Here is a 17609-nt window from a genome sequence, read left to right on the forward strand (position 1 = left end):
TGTTTTGCCATCAGACTAAATATATTTCTTAATAGGAGAATTAAGTTATCTATATTTATTACTATAAATCGTATTTAGTCTGACTTTCAAATTATTTTCTTTTCTCCTTATGGTTATTAAAGTAATTTTGCCTTGTAGTCTATTTCTTTGCTCTGTGTTTTTTGTGTATATGTGTTTTCTTTTATCTTGAAATGTTTTGATTCTTTTTTGAAAGGTTTTGATTCTTTTTATTATTGTTCTTAATAATTATACCTTTCCTCTTATTATCAAGTTTTTAAAGATAATCTCTACCAGTTCTCTACTATGAACAATATTCAAATAGCATATTTCCTTTTCATCCTTTCTCCTCCTCTCTATTACCACCCAGTTTTGGTGAATAATATCACCTCTCTTGGTGTTTTTGTTCTATTCCATTGCTGTGTTTGCTTTGGGGCTTAAATTACATTCATGTTGGAGTTCCTTCGCCTGTCTTTTACGTATTTGATTCTCTTTCTAAAGATTCTCTTTTTCATTTCATCTTGTCTTTCTTATTTCTAGACTCAATGTCCTTTACTGTGATTTTTTTTTTTTGACAAAACGTATTCTGCTTTGTGTTCTTGTAATATCTTCTTCTTGTCAGAATTTTTTTCTATATTTTCTTCTTGAGACCACCTGCTCACACTTCATCTCCTCTTGTTATCTTGGTATGAATTTCTTGAGTTCCTGTGTTTCTGATCAGTGCTTTTCTTTAATAAAGGTGATTAATTCATTAAGATGTTTTAATACATGACAAAATATTTGACTGTAGTATTTCAACTCTTCTGTGGCAGTATTTTTTCAGTAAGTCTTCATCAGTTGCTAATTTTTCTGCTTTATCCAGTTTTTCCCACTTTGATATGTTTTTTGAATGGTACATGAGATGACACTTTTAAATTCATCGATAGATGCATTTCTATTAATGCACCAGGACCAGCCACCAGGAAAGGATTCCCATGGCAAGTATGAGGCCAGTGTAGCCATCCAAGCTTCACAATCTAAAGGTGGGTTTTCAACTGCTGCCAGCTTCCTAGGGAAGTGGCTCTTGGTATCTCTCCACACAGCCCTACCTAATTTGCCTTTTTGAATAAAAGCTGTGTTTCGAAAACATCATCCAATCCTTCTGACCCAGTTGATCCTCCCCACATTGCTGCAAAGAGTAGCTATGACTTAGCCCTGAAGGACAAACTACTCACTTGCAAGAAATGAATATTTTGCTGGTACCTACTGAGATCTGCTAACTTGAGCTACTGTCTACATTCTTTTTTCTTTTTTCTTTTTCCAGTCCCTTCTGTTCCATCCTACCTGTTTTTACAAACTTTCCCATATATGTTTAAGTTTGAAAATTGTTCTTTCTCTTAGTTTTGCTGAGTTTGTGGCTTTAAAATATATATTTCTCTCTATTTTTAAACAAATTCTAGGAGAAGAAGTAAAAAGTGACATGTCGTATATGAAGCCTTCGTAGATTGACTTTAAACATAGACCTTCTGGTTATAATTCCTGTAAAATTTATATTTAAATTTTATTAAGATCATCCTCATATTTTCTTAAAATTAAAAAATACAGTATTTTATTTACCGTGGGATTCTGTTTTGAGAAGAAGAAAATTACTTGTTTTGAATAAAACTTCATATGTGCTCCTGGCTCTTACCATTTCTAAATATGTGCTGACAGAAATGTATCATATCAAGGTAAACATTTTTCAGAATATAAAATTACTTGCCCTGGGCCACAAAATAATGATCTGAATGTGGTAGCTGTCAACATAGCCAATACAAGATTAGAATAAGCTCTCTGACAACCTGATGCATGCCTTCTTGGGAATATGGGCATTAATTAGCTTCAAATACCACCTCAAATTCTTCTGAAGAACCAATGTCTATTCTCTAATTTTCATGCTTGGAAAAGGCAAATTTCAAATTATTACATGTAATATTGAAGAGAATATAGACTTTCTTAACCGGAAGAATGATTTTTTCATAGACTTTGTTGTAACGAAGTTCCCAGACTCTTAATCATTAGCAGATTACATGTCCTTGTTGTTAGAATTTGACACATTTAGGTTTCTGAATTAATAATCCTGATTTCTTCCATACCAGTAAACTTCAAAGAATGCCCTCTACTTAGGCTTCAAAAACAAACAAAAAACTGGGGAAGGAGAATTAATACTTATCAAGTGCGCTGGTACCTGAACAGGGTGCTTCACATGTATCAGCTCATTGAATCAACGCAACGCAAAGCCTCTGCCACCCCTGCGTGATTCCTGTCATTCTGTACATGAGGAAATGTGGGCAGTAAGAAATTGGGTAAAGATTCCAGGATATTAATACCAGAAAATAAAGAGCAGGGTCTCACTCAGGCTTCTCTGCTCCAAAGTCTGTTCATTTTCTAACACACCAGATGGCTCTCAAACAGCCTTCTGCGTTTTATATAGGAGGAACTGAGACTTATCTTTAAATTATTTCAATTTCACTAGGGTGAATCAATATTTATTCCAAATATTAATTACACCCTTGCCTCTTTTATTTACAATAAACTTTTCTTCTTTTTGGAGAATTAAGTGAGAGAATGAAATCCATATATATATATATATATATATGTATATATATAAAAAATATATATAATATATATTATATATATACATATGTGTGTGTGTGTGTATATACACATATATATGCTTCAGAGTACTGAAAAATTAGGCATTGTTCGAGGTTGGCTTTAAGGTTTTGGTTTTTTTTTCCAATGTGGTCTAAAAATAATTGTTGAAAAGAGCAGTGTGCTATATTACCTACATTTTCTCTATTTGTCTTTCTTTTTCACAAAGTGATTATCAAGTTGCCACGAGAAGATTCCCAGATCCTCCTGCATCATGGACTTGAGGAAAATGTGCAAACAGTAAGTTGATTATGCTTATTAATGAAGCATTTCTCAAGTAACTTGTTATTTTTGGAAATCCACCAATAAGAATGTCTAAAGACAAAGATATTAGTATTCACTAATACTAACTGTGCCACAGCTACGGCTGGACGTGTAATCAAACAATCTGTATGTGAAATGTTCCCAACACAAAGAAATGATAAATGTTTGAGGTCATAAATATCCCAATTACCCTGATTTGATCACTACACATTGTATGCTTGTATCAAAATATCACACGTACCCTGTAAATATGTACAATTATATACCCATAAAAATTAAAAATAAAAAAGCACTCTTCCCAGATCTCTCAACATTATGTCGTTTCTTTAAACATTTATTAACAGAATGAGAAGTGAAGAAAAGTCACCTCAAGTCTCACTGAAATAAGTCACCTGTGCTCTGTCTAGTGAACTTCTGTGTCCTTTACATCCTCACTGTTCTGACCCCTGTCCTTGCTCACCATTAAAAAGACAAGGAAAATGTCAAAGAGTATTCAGCAGACATTTTTGTGTGTTTGCCCAAAGGTAGTAAATGTGAGAGCAGCTCTAGGTTCCTAAGTCCTGTAGGCAGATATCCTTGGATTGAGAAAATTAAGAAATGGTGGTCGAAGTTGGAACATTTAAACATAATTAATTAGTTCTACTGCAGTCTGAGATCATCTTAGAAATATGCTTTGGTACTCATTTTGAATTCAAGAATTCTCAAATTTCTTGTTTTCAGTAGTAAAAAAATTACACAATGATACAAAAGTTTACATATTCTAAAGGGACAATGTGGTAGCCACTGAATATTATCTCTAAGACACAAATCATCAGCTGCAAAAGCATAGACTTAATGACTTAAAACCATCTTGATTGAGGCTTGAAAAGCCACTTAAAATATTATGGAGCTTAAACACCATCAAAACCATTTATGTCTACAGCTGTACTACAATTATGTTTAAGGCATTCCTTGTAATGGAGACTGCAACTCATCAGCAGAGGAGAATGTTCAGAGAAACTATCTAAATGTGCCAGCAAAAACATCTGTTCAACTCACAAATTTATGTGAGATAATTCAGCTGTATGGAATTAAAGTAAGTTTTCATTACTATACCCTATCAAACTGTAAAATGGATTATATCATGACATATAGATATGTCTTATTAAAGTAAGCATGAAGACTTGTTTTTTAATTCAAAATTATATGTAAATATATCATTTCAGTCTTTCAATAATTAGAAGACAGTTCATAAACATCTTAGTGGGTTTACTTTTAAACTGAACACTGTTTTAAAAGATAGGATACCTTAGAAGTGTTGGCTAAAGAAAGATTTCTGATCAAGTACGTACTCAGTCCTCTGTACTCTCTGTTTTAGACAAAAGAAAGAGTACCATGCAATACCATGGTTTGTATTTTTTTTTCTACTATAAGCACACAAATTAAGGGTTAAGCTCATTTTATTGTCTGTGGTTAAATATATATTGGGCAAAAGATATCTCTGTTGTACAATGAAACTAAAACAAATGAATATTTTAAAACTTGTAAGAAATTATCCATTTAAAACTTTTTTTTCTCCAACAGAAAATAGTAGAGTCTTCTGATGGGTAAGTCATGTTATCTCCATCCTCGATCTGGACTAAGGAAATAATTTGGTCTTCAATCTAGATGGTTGACATTCTAATTTAGGCTCTTGAAACAATTATGATGGTCTGCTTCCTTTTAATACTGTTGGTTTCCTGCTGTCAAATAACAATTATTCATTTTCCATGTTTATATTATAAAATCCTCTTACCATTCATCAAATCTCTTTTTTTCTTTTTAAGTAATGGAGACAACTTATGAGTTTAGAGAATCACAATAGACCACATTCTGGTGAAAACCACTGGCATACTGTCTCCAAAAGTGTTGCCTTTTTGGCTTATTGTATTTTTCATTCAGTGAGAGAACTATTTTTTTTAAAAGCAGGACTTTGTGATGGTTCTGAAGTGAAGCCCATGCAGTTTATCAAAAGTGATAGGTAGCAACGCTGCTGCGTAACAAAAAACCATGACTTAGGGTAAAACAAAATTCAAAAAACATTTACCCTAAAATGAGGCCTTGAAGGGGCAGGCATAATGTGAAATCTGAATTTTATTCAGTAGCCATGGGTCATAGATCATAACTTTGTATTAAGTTCAATCTAACGCCATTTTTATGAAATTATTGTACATGTATTTAGAACATCCTGATAGAAGTGTAAAAATCAGAAAAGAAATCAAAGGTGACTCCAGAGTTGTGACTTTTGAAAATTAGTCCTGCCCCAAATGCAGAAGGAAAGTCTGGATTTGTATCCTAAATATACTGGGTATCCCTCTGAGAAACCCATGACTATGTCTAACTCAGAATTTTCGCTGGAAACTGATGAGGATGTACATTGCACAAAAGCAAAGTGGATGTACATTGCACAATGAATGGTGCTGGGGCAGGAGTGGCATTTTACAACCAGAAATGTTCATGAAAAACATTGGCTGTCAGAAGAAAGAAACAAGAATGAAACTGATAATGAGATAAAAAAAGATGAAGAGGTAAAGAGAGAAAGGCAGAGAGAAAGAGAGAATGAGAATGGAGGGTGGAGAAAGAGACAGAATGTAAATAAGCAGTCCTGTGGTTTCTGACAATATTCTGTGTCTCGGTTTCAGTCCAACTCTTGCTCTTGTCCTTGAATTCCATGAGATAGTGGTAAATTCTCTAAGATTTCTTTTCTTTCACAAGTTTTAGGAACTTTGTAGACATAGAATTTCTAAATAAGACAGTATGATTTATTTATGTTTATGCTAATTTTCACATTTTCTGTGATAGACAATTCTATTTTTCTGTATATTTTGATACTGGCTTAGTTAACATTCATGCAGCACAGCTTACACTTAAGAACCAGGAGTTTGAACGATGCCTTAAGACACCAAGAATCATGATGTAATAATCCTCTGCATATATTGTCAAGGGTTTTATACTCAAGACTTTTTTCAGTGCTTGCTTGCTTATTTCTTGTTCTATTTTAAAAGAATTTGAATAGGGTTGGATTACCAGGTATATCTAAATTAAGTCAACATTCAATCAGCTATTAGCATGTGTAAGCACTGGGCTCAACACTAAGCATACAAGAATACACAGAAGGCAATTTATGATCTAGTTTGGGATTTAGGATATATACATCAGACATTGTCCACTGTAAGGAGCAACTGGCAAATGAATTGTATAAATAATGAGGTTGGAAAAGGAAGATGTCATTTTCAGTACCCACAGTGAAGAAAACTTTTATTTGTTAAAAAACTGTATTGTGCAGTAAATGTTTATTGAGCACTATCCATAGCCAGGACAGGTTCTGGCACTAGGAATACCGAAATTAAATAACACAATGTTATTAAGACCCAAAAACATCATAGAAGTAAACAAATATAATGCAATGTGCTAAATGTTATCAAGGCATTAATATCATACTTCAGGGGTTCAAAAGAGAGTTTCTACTCATCCAGAGAAGTAAGGAATGTTTCTGAAGCAGAGCTGTATTTTTGGTGGATTAGGAAGAAGCAGTAAGAGTACGTCAGGCAAAATAGGCATAAAAAATAGGTGGTTCTCAGAAAAAGAAGGATTTGTGTGCCTATGTTCTGAGCAGGCTGAGTAGGGAGGGACAAGATGTTTTAAAATGCAAGTTTTATTATTATGATTCAAGTATGATGAAGCCAACAGATCAAGACATGGTTGTCATTGAATAGAGAGTTTGTTACTCACACAAGAGGAAGGGGCACATCATGTCACACATTGCAACACAGGGAACCACCAGCATGGGTGAGGAGGCAGAAGAAGTTGGGGGTTGGGGGTAAGTGAGCAACAGCCTTTATTTTGTTTTTTTCTTTTGTAGGAAGGAATGGGCAAGTCAGATGCTATGATTTGAATGTGTGTCCCAAAAAAGCATGTGTTGGGAACTTAATCCCCAATCGGATAGTGTTGAGAGGTGGGATCTAACGTGCGGTGTGTAGGTCATGAGGGCTCTACCCTCATGAATGGATTAATGCCAATTTTAAAAGGGCTCGAGGCTGCAAGTTCAATCTCTTTCTTGCTCTCTGTGGCTCTTCTGCCTTCCACCATAGGACAATGTGCTGCAAAGACCTTTGATGGATGCTAGTGCCATGCTGTTGGATATCCCAACCTCCAGAATTGTGAGTCAATAATGTTTGTTTCTTTCTCTTCTTTTTTAAGTTATCTAGTTTCAGGTATTCTGTTGTAGCAGCACAAAACAGACAAAGACAACAGGATAAGTAGGCTAAGTAGGTTTAGAAATGGTTAGTGTCAATCATTTCTGTGAGCTCTGAGACTTATGGACTGACCCTAATTGTCGGATGCCTGGTTCTGGGATGATTCAGTCAGGGAGATAGTGACCCAGGAGTTTAAGAACTTGGCCTCACCTCAGATGGAGGAGGGGAAGTAGTAGCAGCAGCATGCTGAATCTAGCCAAGGAGCTGAGGGAACTGCTGGATTGCCCTAGAAACTCTGCCAGCTCTTTTCTTTTGCATGATGATACACGTTTCCTGGAACTCTTTAATCCCTGCCTGTTCTTCCTCATCCTGATACTACATGTTCTGTTAACTAAGGCAGGAAGTGGGAGGGCCAGGTTATCTCCTATGGTTTGCTCTGATATGTCCCCTCATCCCTTAATCTCCTTAAAAAGGCACTCATATACTTAAGATAAAATATATAGGTTAAATATCCTATGTGATTCCAGCTCCATATGGAAAGTGCAAAACTTGTATTGCTTTGTCCTTTAATATACAAGTACCACCCAAGTTGTTACTGAATTTCACGGAAGGGGCTCGGAGATCTGTTTATTTTGAAGCTAATGAACAGTAAAAGAGCACTTTCAGGAATTTTTGCTTAAGGGCAAATTTACTTCAGGTTTAATAAAACATATTAATTGGACATCAGGCAAAAAGATGAAGTGTGTACATTTCCATCAAATACTCATGGACCCCTTGTTACACTGTCAGCTTTGACGCATGCTTTTCTTAAGAGCGTCTTTCAGGCCATGATCTTTAATCACATTACAGTTATTGTCACCTTGCAGGTGTACTTATTATCTCTCTTTTGCATCTAGAAAACCTGAGACCCAAGGGTTTCTTCCCTGGAGCTGCGCTAATTTTTCATCTATAAAAATAACTAGTATTTACTGATACTTTACGTTCTTTCTGTTTAAAGAAACCAGGAATTATAGGGATTTGTCTATCACTTTTAAATCCAAAATTTATGGTTCTTAATTTCAATTTTCAGGTGAAAATTGAAAGGTGATTGTTTCATTATGAGGTGATTGTTAAAAATGTGTATGAAAAGGGCTTCTTAATTTTAAAAAAATTTGCATTTATTCCTGCTGAATGTACCATATTTTAAAATGCATTTTATAGCCCAATATATTGGAGAATAATTGATTTCAATACCAAACAAATATATTTTATTAATCAATATAGCACATTTGCCATGTTTATTTAAATATTTCTTCTTCACTTATTTTGAGAATATACATCCAAAATATTTTTTATGTTTTCTTGTATATATTTCCCACCCACCCAAGCTCTGAAGGAGCATCTGCAGCTGTCAGAAGAAGATGTTAAGGATGGACCACAAGAATGAGGAAATTTTAACGGAATTTAGCAGCTGAATAGCAGGCACATTCTTAGGGGAACGTTTTCCTAATGCCTGGACATCCAGCTGCTTTCCTTAGCCCTCAATTGGTGAATATGAAAGTGAGTGCTAGTGCTAACATCTGACTTAAATTCTTCTCTCCATCTTCCTTTCTTTCTTCCCTCGCAAATGTCTTAAACTGTGATCAGATGCTACATTCGGTGTGTTGCAAACTAAGTGTCGCTCAGCTAATTCACTCAAAGGCTGCCACAGTGTCCCCTGTGCTGGTGGACACTAATCCCATAAAGTGGGTCTGTGGCACTTGTATCTCCTTGTGCAACTAACCTGAGACTAAAAAATAAAGTTAAATTCTAAATATTAATATATAATGGAAATATACAAACAGTAACGAAATTATAAAATTCACTATGGTTTATAATAACTGCATGATTTTCTAGATAAAAGCAATTACCAATATTGAGTCAAGAGAGGCAGCATTATTTTAGATGATATGGCCATCAATCTTAAAAACTTAGAAGAATCTACTGAAAAACCATTGAATTTAATAAGAAGGCTTAGTCAGTAATACAAGATAAATATTAAAAAATGACTTTTTCCTATGCCTGCAATGACCAAATAAGCAACATGGAGACAGTTTTTATTCATATAGAAAATTAGTTTGCAATATCACTTTTACACACATGCACAAAAATTCTAAGTTGACTACATGGGCAAATAACTTATATAAAATAATAAAAAGAATCAGAAGAAAATATACAGAAATACTTTATTAAAATTATAGTAAGAGGCCAGGCATGGTGGCTCACGCCTGTGATCCCAGCACTTTGGGAGGCTGAGGCGGGTGGATCACGAGGTCAGGAGATCAAGACCATCCTGGCTAACACGGTGAAACCTCGTCTCTACTGAAAATACAAAAAACAAAAAAACTAGCCCAGCGTGGTGGCGGGTGCCTGTAGTCCCAGCTACTCGGGAGGCTGAGGCAGGAGAATGGCGTGAACTCGGGAGGCAGAGCTTGCAGTGAGCCGAGATCGCACCACTGCACTCCAGCCTGGGTGACAGAGCAAGATTCAGCCTCAGAAAAAAAAAGTGTGTGTGTATATATATATATATACACACACATATATATGTATATATATAGTAAGAATGTTTTCTAGCATATTTATAACCAGGAAAAGAGCATGGTGAGATGATAATTACTCTAGAATTTACTTGAGGAAGATTTTCGTTTTTCCATATCTACTTCTGTTGCAACTTCAAGCTTGACCCTTGAAAGGTGAGTCAAAAAGAAAAACAAAAATGATCAGCCTTAAGGCTCAGCTGCAGAAAGTGAGTGACATATAGAATATTATCTTTCACTTTTTATCTTCCATGCAAGCACAGCAACATTTTGCCAAAAGTAAGATATAAGTGGTAGATTCTATCAAGAGAAAGTTCCATTTGTGTATTTTCTTGGCAGAAATTTATGTACCAGTGGATACCAGAGGAGTAAATCGATTTTTAAAGTTCTAGTTTGCTTTTTGAGAACTTCAAATAAAATTTCATCAACACAGATATAGACCGCATGAAATTCCAGTCTGAAAATGACCAGTCAGATTACAGTAATTTGTCCTCCTCAGGTAACTAATACCTGGTGTTGTTTTTGACCAAAAGTGGGAACAAAAGATGAGCTTCAAAATCCCTTGTATAATTTTAGAGCTCTTTATTTGTTTATTTTGCCATAAGGAATTATTGGTCACTAGTCGTCCCAAATGCAACCTTCTACTTCAAATACAACCTCAAACTATAGTAAAATACTTTTACCTCAAGGTGGAGCTGTTATATTTTCACAAGAGAAAAAGACTCGCAACACCTTGGTCTTGTTCTAGAATTTTGTTGTAATCCTGAGGAAATGCTATTTTTAATAAGAAATGACAGAAAAAATGATCATTCCGCTTCTTCTCTCTCTTTTTCTAGAAGACAGTAATTAATGTTAGAGTTACAAAAGAAAACTGACCCACAGGATCATTGTGTGTGATGCCATTATCTGTTCGGTCTGGCACAGGCTCTTTTGAGCATATTTGGCATGGAGCTTCTTTTGTGCAGCTGTATACAGACTATGCAAACATGGATAGAAAGACATTAAAACCATAACTTGCCTTTATCAGAGCTTCTAAAAACATGACACTTTATGAACCAAGTTTTGTTTCTGTGCTCTCTGTTGACCTAATTAGGGATATTCTAGACAATTCTGGCAGATTTCCAAGTAAATGTAATCCTGGAAATATTCAAATCTAATATAGTTTTATATCCTTTTAAAAAAACTTACCAGAGTCAGTTGTATCAGTAAATATCAGCAGTATCTGACGTAAAGTTTAGCCGAATGAAATAAGAGCATAATAAAGCTTAATTCATCTGGTTCTTTTTTAAAACCAGTAATTCTGAGAATAAAGAAAGTCTTTAAGGGGCATTTATATCCTTGTTATATTTATTTTGAACTACTGAAAAAAATGTAACTTCTACTTGAAAGGTGTAAATACCACAGAAAATATTTCTTCACGTTTATTTTGCAGCTATTTTTAGCTGATGGAACAGTCTCACTGAGGAACTTTCAGGTGCTTGCAGTGCAGAGAATATTCTTTTTTTAAATGAGGACTTCATAGGTTTCTCCCTGCCCTCACTATTTTTTGATTGATAGAGTAAAAATCTAAACCTACAGTATTCTGCAAAATATAAAGCTAAATATAAAGTCACTATCACACTTCAGTAGAAATTACGCATTCTATAGTATGGATGGTGACAGTCATAAATATGACAATTAATATGTCTAATATATTGTCATGAAATGCTACAAAATTATGGAAAATTAAATAAAAAATAAAAGAATTAAAAAGTGGCATTTAATGAACACAGTGTACTATTGTTTTTATTTATTTTATTTATTGATTTATTTTTTCAGACAGAGTCTTGCTCTCTCACTAAGGCTGGAGTGCAGTGGTGCAATCTCGACTCACTGAAGTCTCCATCACCGGGGTTCAAGCGATCCTCCTGCCTCAGCCTCCTTTGTAGCTGGAACTACAGGCATGAGCCACCATGCCCAACTAATTTTTTGTGTTTTTAGTAGAGATGGTGTTTCACCATGTTGACCAGGTTGGTCCTGAACTACTGACCACAGGTGATCTGCCCCCCTCGGCCTTCCAAAGTGCTGGGATTACAGGCACAAGCCACTGCATCTGCAGACAGTGTATTATTAAAAACAAGAAATCTTAGGTTCTTTGTGACACATCATAAATTTATAATACAAACACAATGTTCATGTTTTTGAAAAACAGGTAGATATTAAAATGTGGTTTCATAATACTTTGATATCAGAGCTTCCCAATGTGTCCTGATGGGAGCCGAGTGAGATAAAGGAGGAACAGAGCTTCTCGTTTTCTCTCAGCTGCCTGATCCTAGTCTTTTCCCAGAATTTCCAAATAAAACATGTTTGCTCCAAAATTAAGTCCAAAGTAACCTGATATACACATTATCCTTATACTCACTATACTTTTGTTCTATTTTGATTATTAAGTGAATGGTTTTTAAATTGACTTGAATTTCAATACCTATTTTGCTAATGAGATTATTCTATTTTTAGTAGTGTTGAATTACCTTCACAAGAACAAAATATCTGAATAAAACTGTAGAACTAAAGGTCAAAATATTGCACTGCTACTGACTTCAAGGTTGTTGAATCACTTGTAACAATGTCTGTGATATTTTTATCAGAAGGTTCAAGGGCAAACCCCAACAATCCCCTGCCAAAGTCTCAAGATGTCTTTAGTTTAAAAAAAAGTAAGAGGTCTATTGTTAGATGCCACAAAACATGAAATCTCACCCAAATGCAATGAATTTATTGTTTAAAAGAATATTCTGCTACTTGGCTTTCTACAAAGAATAGATACACTTTTAAATTCTAAAAATGTTAGATAACTTTGCTATTCCATACCAAATCATTCTAAGATTGTACCTTTGTAGTCTTTGCTATGTTCTATAGCAGCACCGTGAAACAGGACCTTCTTAAAACACTGAAATGTTTCTACGACCTCACAAAATGAAGCACTAGCTGTCTGTGACTACTGATCCCTGGAATGTAGTTAGTGTGCCTGAGGAACACATTTTAAAATTGAACTTAATTTTAGTTTTTAACTTAAATTTATTTTATTTATTTCTTTTGAGGTGAAATCTTGCTCTCGTAGCCAAGACTGGAGTGCAGTGGCACGATCTTGGCTCACTGCAGCCTCTGCCTCCCGGGTTCTAGCGAGTCTCTTGCCTCAGCCTCCCAAGTAGCTTACAGGCACCGGTCACCATGCCTGGTTAATTTTTGTATTTTTAGTAGAGTCAGGGTTTCACCATGTTGGTCAGGCTGGTTTCGAACTCCTGACCTTAGGTGATCCGCCCACCTCAACCTCCCAAAATGCTGGCATTACAGGCGTAAGCCACCTCACCTGGCCTTTAACTTAAATTTAAATGGTCACATATGACTGGTTCCTTTCCCATCGGAAGGTACAATTTTAGATACTCCATTAGGAGAGTGCTTCAATGCTTATTCTTCTTAACTCTACTCTTCTGCACGCTCAACACTAACACATGCTAAAAAGATTTCTTTTCTGGGATATTACGCTTTAGATCTTGCTGCTTTAAATAAATCTCACATTTTCAGCAATACAACCTGATCATTATTCAAATAAATTATATATTTGGAAGTAACAGTTCTAAGAAAATACTGTTAGTGAGTACTCTCTCTTCTACATAGTAAATTCCTCACTAATCCCAGATTTAAAAGCTGATTTATTTCAAAATAAAATGAGTAGTATTTTTTTTGTTTTGTTTTTCATTCTGCAGATGTAAAGACTCATCCAAATCCCCAGTCAATGGGTTTCTATTTTAAATGACTTCTGATTGAATTACTTATCCTTTTAACTATCCACAGGTGCCCATGAAATAACCTTTAACCTGTAACTAAACTAAGCATGTGTCATCTAGACATTCCTGAGAGCAGCAGCTTTTTGGGAGGCATTTCTCCTCAGGAGTTCTAATTCGGGTAGGGGCCATTTCACTGTCAGTCAAAGTGATATTAGATATGAACACATTCCAGAAAAGTAGTGATTATGGCTGATGGAAGTAGACACTTTAGAAATATTCTCAAGCGTCAAATCAAGTAAGAAAAGTTTTGGAATCTTATTGCTTAGCCATTTTAATTCAGATAAAAACTTTTGAAAAAGCTAATACTAAAGTTTCTATAAGACTTTGAAAAAAATCATCTCTAATTCCTATGCTGGTTGATTATAGTTAAAAAAATGTAAAGGCTTTGATTTAGAGTTGAGTGTACTCACACCTTTCTTCTGAGGCACTGTTATTAATTAGCCAATAATTTGCTAATTGATCTAAGCCAATTGGCTTGCCAGTCACATTTTAAAAATGAAGATTCTATATATTTAAATAGTAATAGTAATGATAATATATTGAGTATTATATGTCATAGCACATATTAAGTGCTATTCCAAATATTATATATAAATGAGTTATATATATTATATATATAATGTGTGTGTATATACATATACACATATGTATACACACACACACTAACTCATTTATCACTGAAATGACACTGAGATACTTACAACAACATTAGTTGCATTTTACAAATAGGAAGCTGAGCCACAGGGAATTTAAGTTGCTTATTTATGTCCTCAGAGCTAGTAAGTGACAGCAGCAGAAGCCAAATTCAGGCAGTCAGCTAAAATCTGAGTTTGGATGCTGGTTCTTCAATTGACACTCTTTAAAGTAGAATTTTTCAAACCATTCTGTGCATATCAGTTGCATTTTAAGATATAAATTCTAATTCAGTAGATCGGGCATAGGACCTCAGAATATACAATTCTGATTTTTTAGTTTTGAAAAATAATTGTGTATATATAAAGTGTACAACTTGATTTGATATAGGTATGCATTGTGAAGTAATGACCATAATAATCTAATTAACATATTCATTGCCTTACATATTTACCATGTTTTGATATAGTGAGCACACTTAGAATCTATTATCTTAGCAAATTTCAAGTATACAAACTATTTTGTTATTTATAGAGAGATGATTATCTACAGATGTTATCTATATAGAGATGAGATGATTATTCTCAAAGTCTTATAGAAACTTCAGTATTAGTGTTTTCAAAAAGCTATACATTCGATCAGATCTCCAAGTTTATTCATCTTGCACAATGGAAAGTTTATACTTCTTTCCCAGGTGATGTCAATGCTACCATTCAGGGACTCAAACTTTGAGGAGCAATTCAGATAAACAAAAATAAAATAAACTAATACAAACTTGGGAATTTGTATTGATGGGGTTTTTTAGATTCCAAAGGGCTCTCAATCTATATTCCATTTATACTCTTAAAGCAGAGGTCCTCAGGATTTTTCTATAAAGTGCCAGATAGTAAATGTTTAGGTTTGCAGGACGTACAGTCTTGGTAATAATCTGAAGAAGTTATATTCCAATGAAACTTTACTTTACAAAAATAGTCAGTGGCTGGATTTGGTCCACTGGCTGTAGTTTGTCAACCCCAGTTACAAAGCACATAAGAGAAAGTTGATTTAAAAGTGCATTTTGAATACAGTGTTCTCAAAATACCAAAAATGTCAAATTACTTGTCAGAGACCATTTGGTCAGTATATGACTAATTCTTCAGAACCAGTTCAAATCCTACTTTTTATGTTAAGTCTTATTTGACTAATTAGCACTTAATCTAAATACATGCTTAGCTTCATGTACACTTCTTACAGGAGTCAAAATTAATAAGTACCTTAAAATATAGTAGATATAAATCTAAAAATAAAAAAAAATATGTCTAGGTTGGGAGATCAAGTGTCAGATATTAGGTAATATTTTTAAGTTAATCATGAAGCCTGGACAAAATTTGACAGGTTTAATAAAGAAATTCAAAGGGGGAGGAAACAGACCAAACCAAATGTATGTGTTTATAAAGTTATAGACTTCTGTTTTCTGGGTCAAGCATATAAGGAGTTTAGAAGTCTTCACTCAGTCCTAACAAAAAATAAAAAGCTGAACAAACTAAAACTTTATTAAAAACTCTTCTTAGATCCATCAGACAAGTGGGGTCACAGGACAAATCTACTGCCCCAACAATTCGAGAGATAGGTGCATACAGAGAATCGCAGCTTACTAGAGTAGAAATCCATTAGTAGAAACCTTCATAACAACAGTGCTGGGTTAGAAAACTCTGAACAGCAGCTGATGGATAGCTGGAGGTTCAGAGTGTACAAGTCTGAGAGTTAAAAAATCTAGGAGGACCCTCAGACTCTTACAACTTTTATCTCCAGGAATTCTGCCAGATCCTTACAGTGAATACTGGAGAAAAATCCACTCATGCTTCTGGCAAGGGAAGGGGAATAGGAAACATTTTGAAACATGCCAGAAAATTCTCTTCTTAATTAGGCCTACCCTCAAAAGAAACTGATTAACCAGAGCCTAACCCACTGGGATTATATCAGAGCTTAATCTACCTAAGGGCAGGGAAATACCCAACTCTAGCCTCTCTAGTCATTCTGTCTCACCTAATGTAGGCAGTAGGGAGACTGAGAAAAGTCTGCAGTCCAGAGGCATGGGATTACCATAAGACTGAGATGTAATAGTAGGACTATAGATCACTTCCTCTCCTCTCCCTTTTTACCACTTTATTACTATAAGCCTGTTTATAGAAGTTTCTTTTACCTGGCACAACACATCTACCTTTCCACAAGGTATAATAAGAAAATTAAGACACACTAAAAGGCAAAAGAACTGTTTGAAGAGACCAAACAATCATCCGAACAATATTCAGACATAGCAGGAATGTTGGAATTATCAGACCAGGAATTTAAAAATCAACTTAAACTATGATTAAAATGCTAAGAACAGAACATAATGTCCAAGAACTGTGGCACAACTATAAATAGATTTAACTCAAACATAATGATAATACTGGAAAGAGAAGAAGGAGAGATAGGAGCTAAAGCAATATAGATACAAAAATGAGAAGTTCCCTAAATTAATGTCAGACGCCAAACTACAGATCCAGAAATCTCAGAAAATACCAAGAAGAATGAATGCCAAAAAAGTACATCTAGGTATATCATATAAAAACTTCAGAAAATCAAAGATGAAAAAAACATCTTGGGAGAAACCAGAGGAAAAAAACAGTTCACCTATAGAGGAGCAGAGAACTACAACTGACTTATCCTGAGAAACAAGGAAGCAAGCAAGCTTGCTGCACAGCAGGCAAGAAGAGAGTGGGATAAAATATTTTAAGTGTTAAGAGATAAAACCCACCAACTTAAAACTCTGCACCTCGTGAAGTTATTCTTCAAAAGTAAAGGAGCAATAAGGATTCTCTCAGAAAAATAAAAATTAAGGGATTTTTTTTTTTTGTTATTAAACCTGCCTTACAAAAGAAGTTCTTCATAGGGAAGACAATTATGTAGGTCAGAAATTCAGATCAAGATAAATAAAGGAAAAGCACCAGAAAATGAATATGTAAACGTAAAATACTAACTTTTCTTTTCCTTATTTAACAGATAACAATAAAAATAATAGCAACAGTGTATTCAATTATGTGTCCATATATATGTATGTGTATATATATATACTCATACACAAATATATGCATGCATATACATATGTGAAATGAAAGTAGCAATACTATAAGGACAGAAGTGAGAAGCTAGTAATATTTTGTTATTACAAGGTACTTGCATTACCTACATGGTGATAAGGTGTTATTTGAAAGCAGGTTTGGATTAATTGTAAATGTATGTTGCAAAATTCTAACGTAACAACTAGAAAAGTACAGAGAAAAAAAGTGTGATTAACATGCTAAGAAATGAGGGAAAATAAAATCAGAAAATATTCAAGGTGTAAAATACATAATGTGATCTAATTTGTCCATTTTTACTATGGTTGAATGTGGTTCTGAGGTCTTATTCAAGAAATCTTTCCTCAC

The 17609-nt window shown here is 34.5% G+C and overlaps 1 long non-coding RNA gene across 1 annotated transcript in view; it reads right to left on the minus strand.

Moving 5' to 3' along the window:
* Positions 1-17609, minus strand: part of LOC119622106 (uncharacterized) — a 62522-nt gene that overhangs the window by 25163 nt on the left and 19750 nt on the right. The gene's annotated exons all lie outside the window — the stretch shown is intronic.

Source organism: Chlorocebus sabaeus, chromosome 7 (genome assembly GCF_047675955.1).
Source record: "Chlorocebus sabaeus isolate Y175 chromosome 7, mChlSab1.0.hap1, whole genome shotgun sequence".
Taxonomy (NCBI): Eukaryota; Metazoa; Chordata; class Mammalia; order Primates; family Cercopithecidae; genus Chlorocebus; species Chlorocebus sabaeus.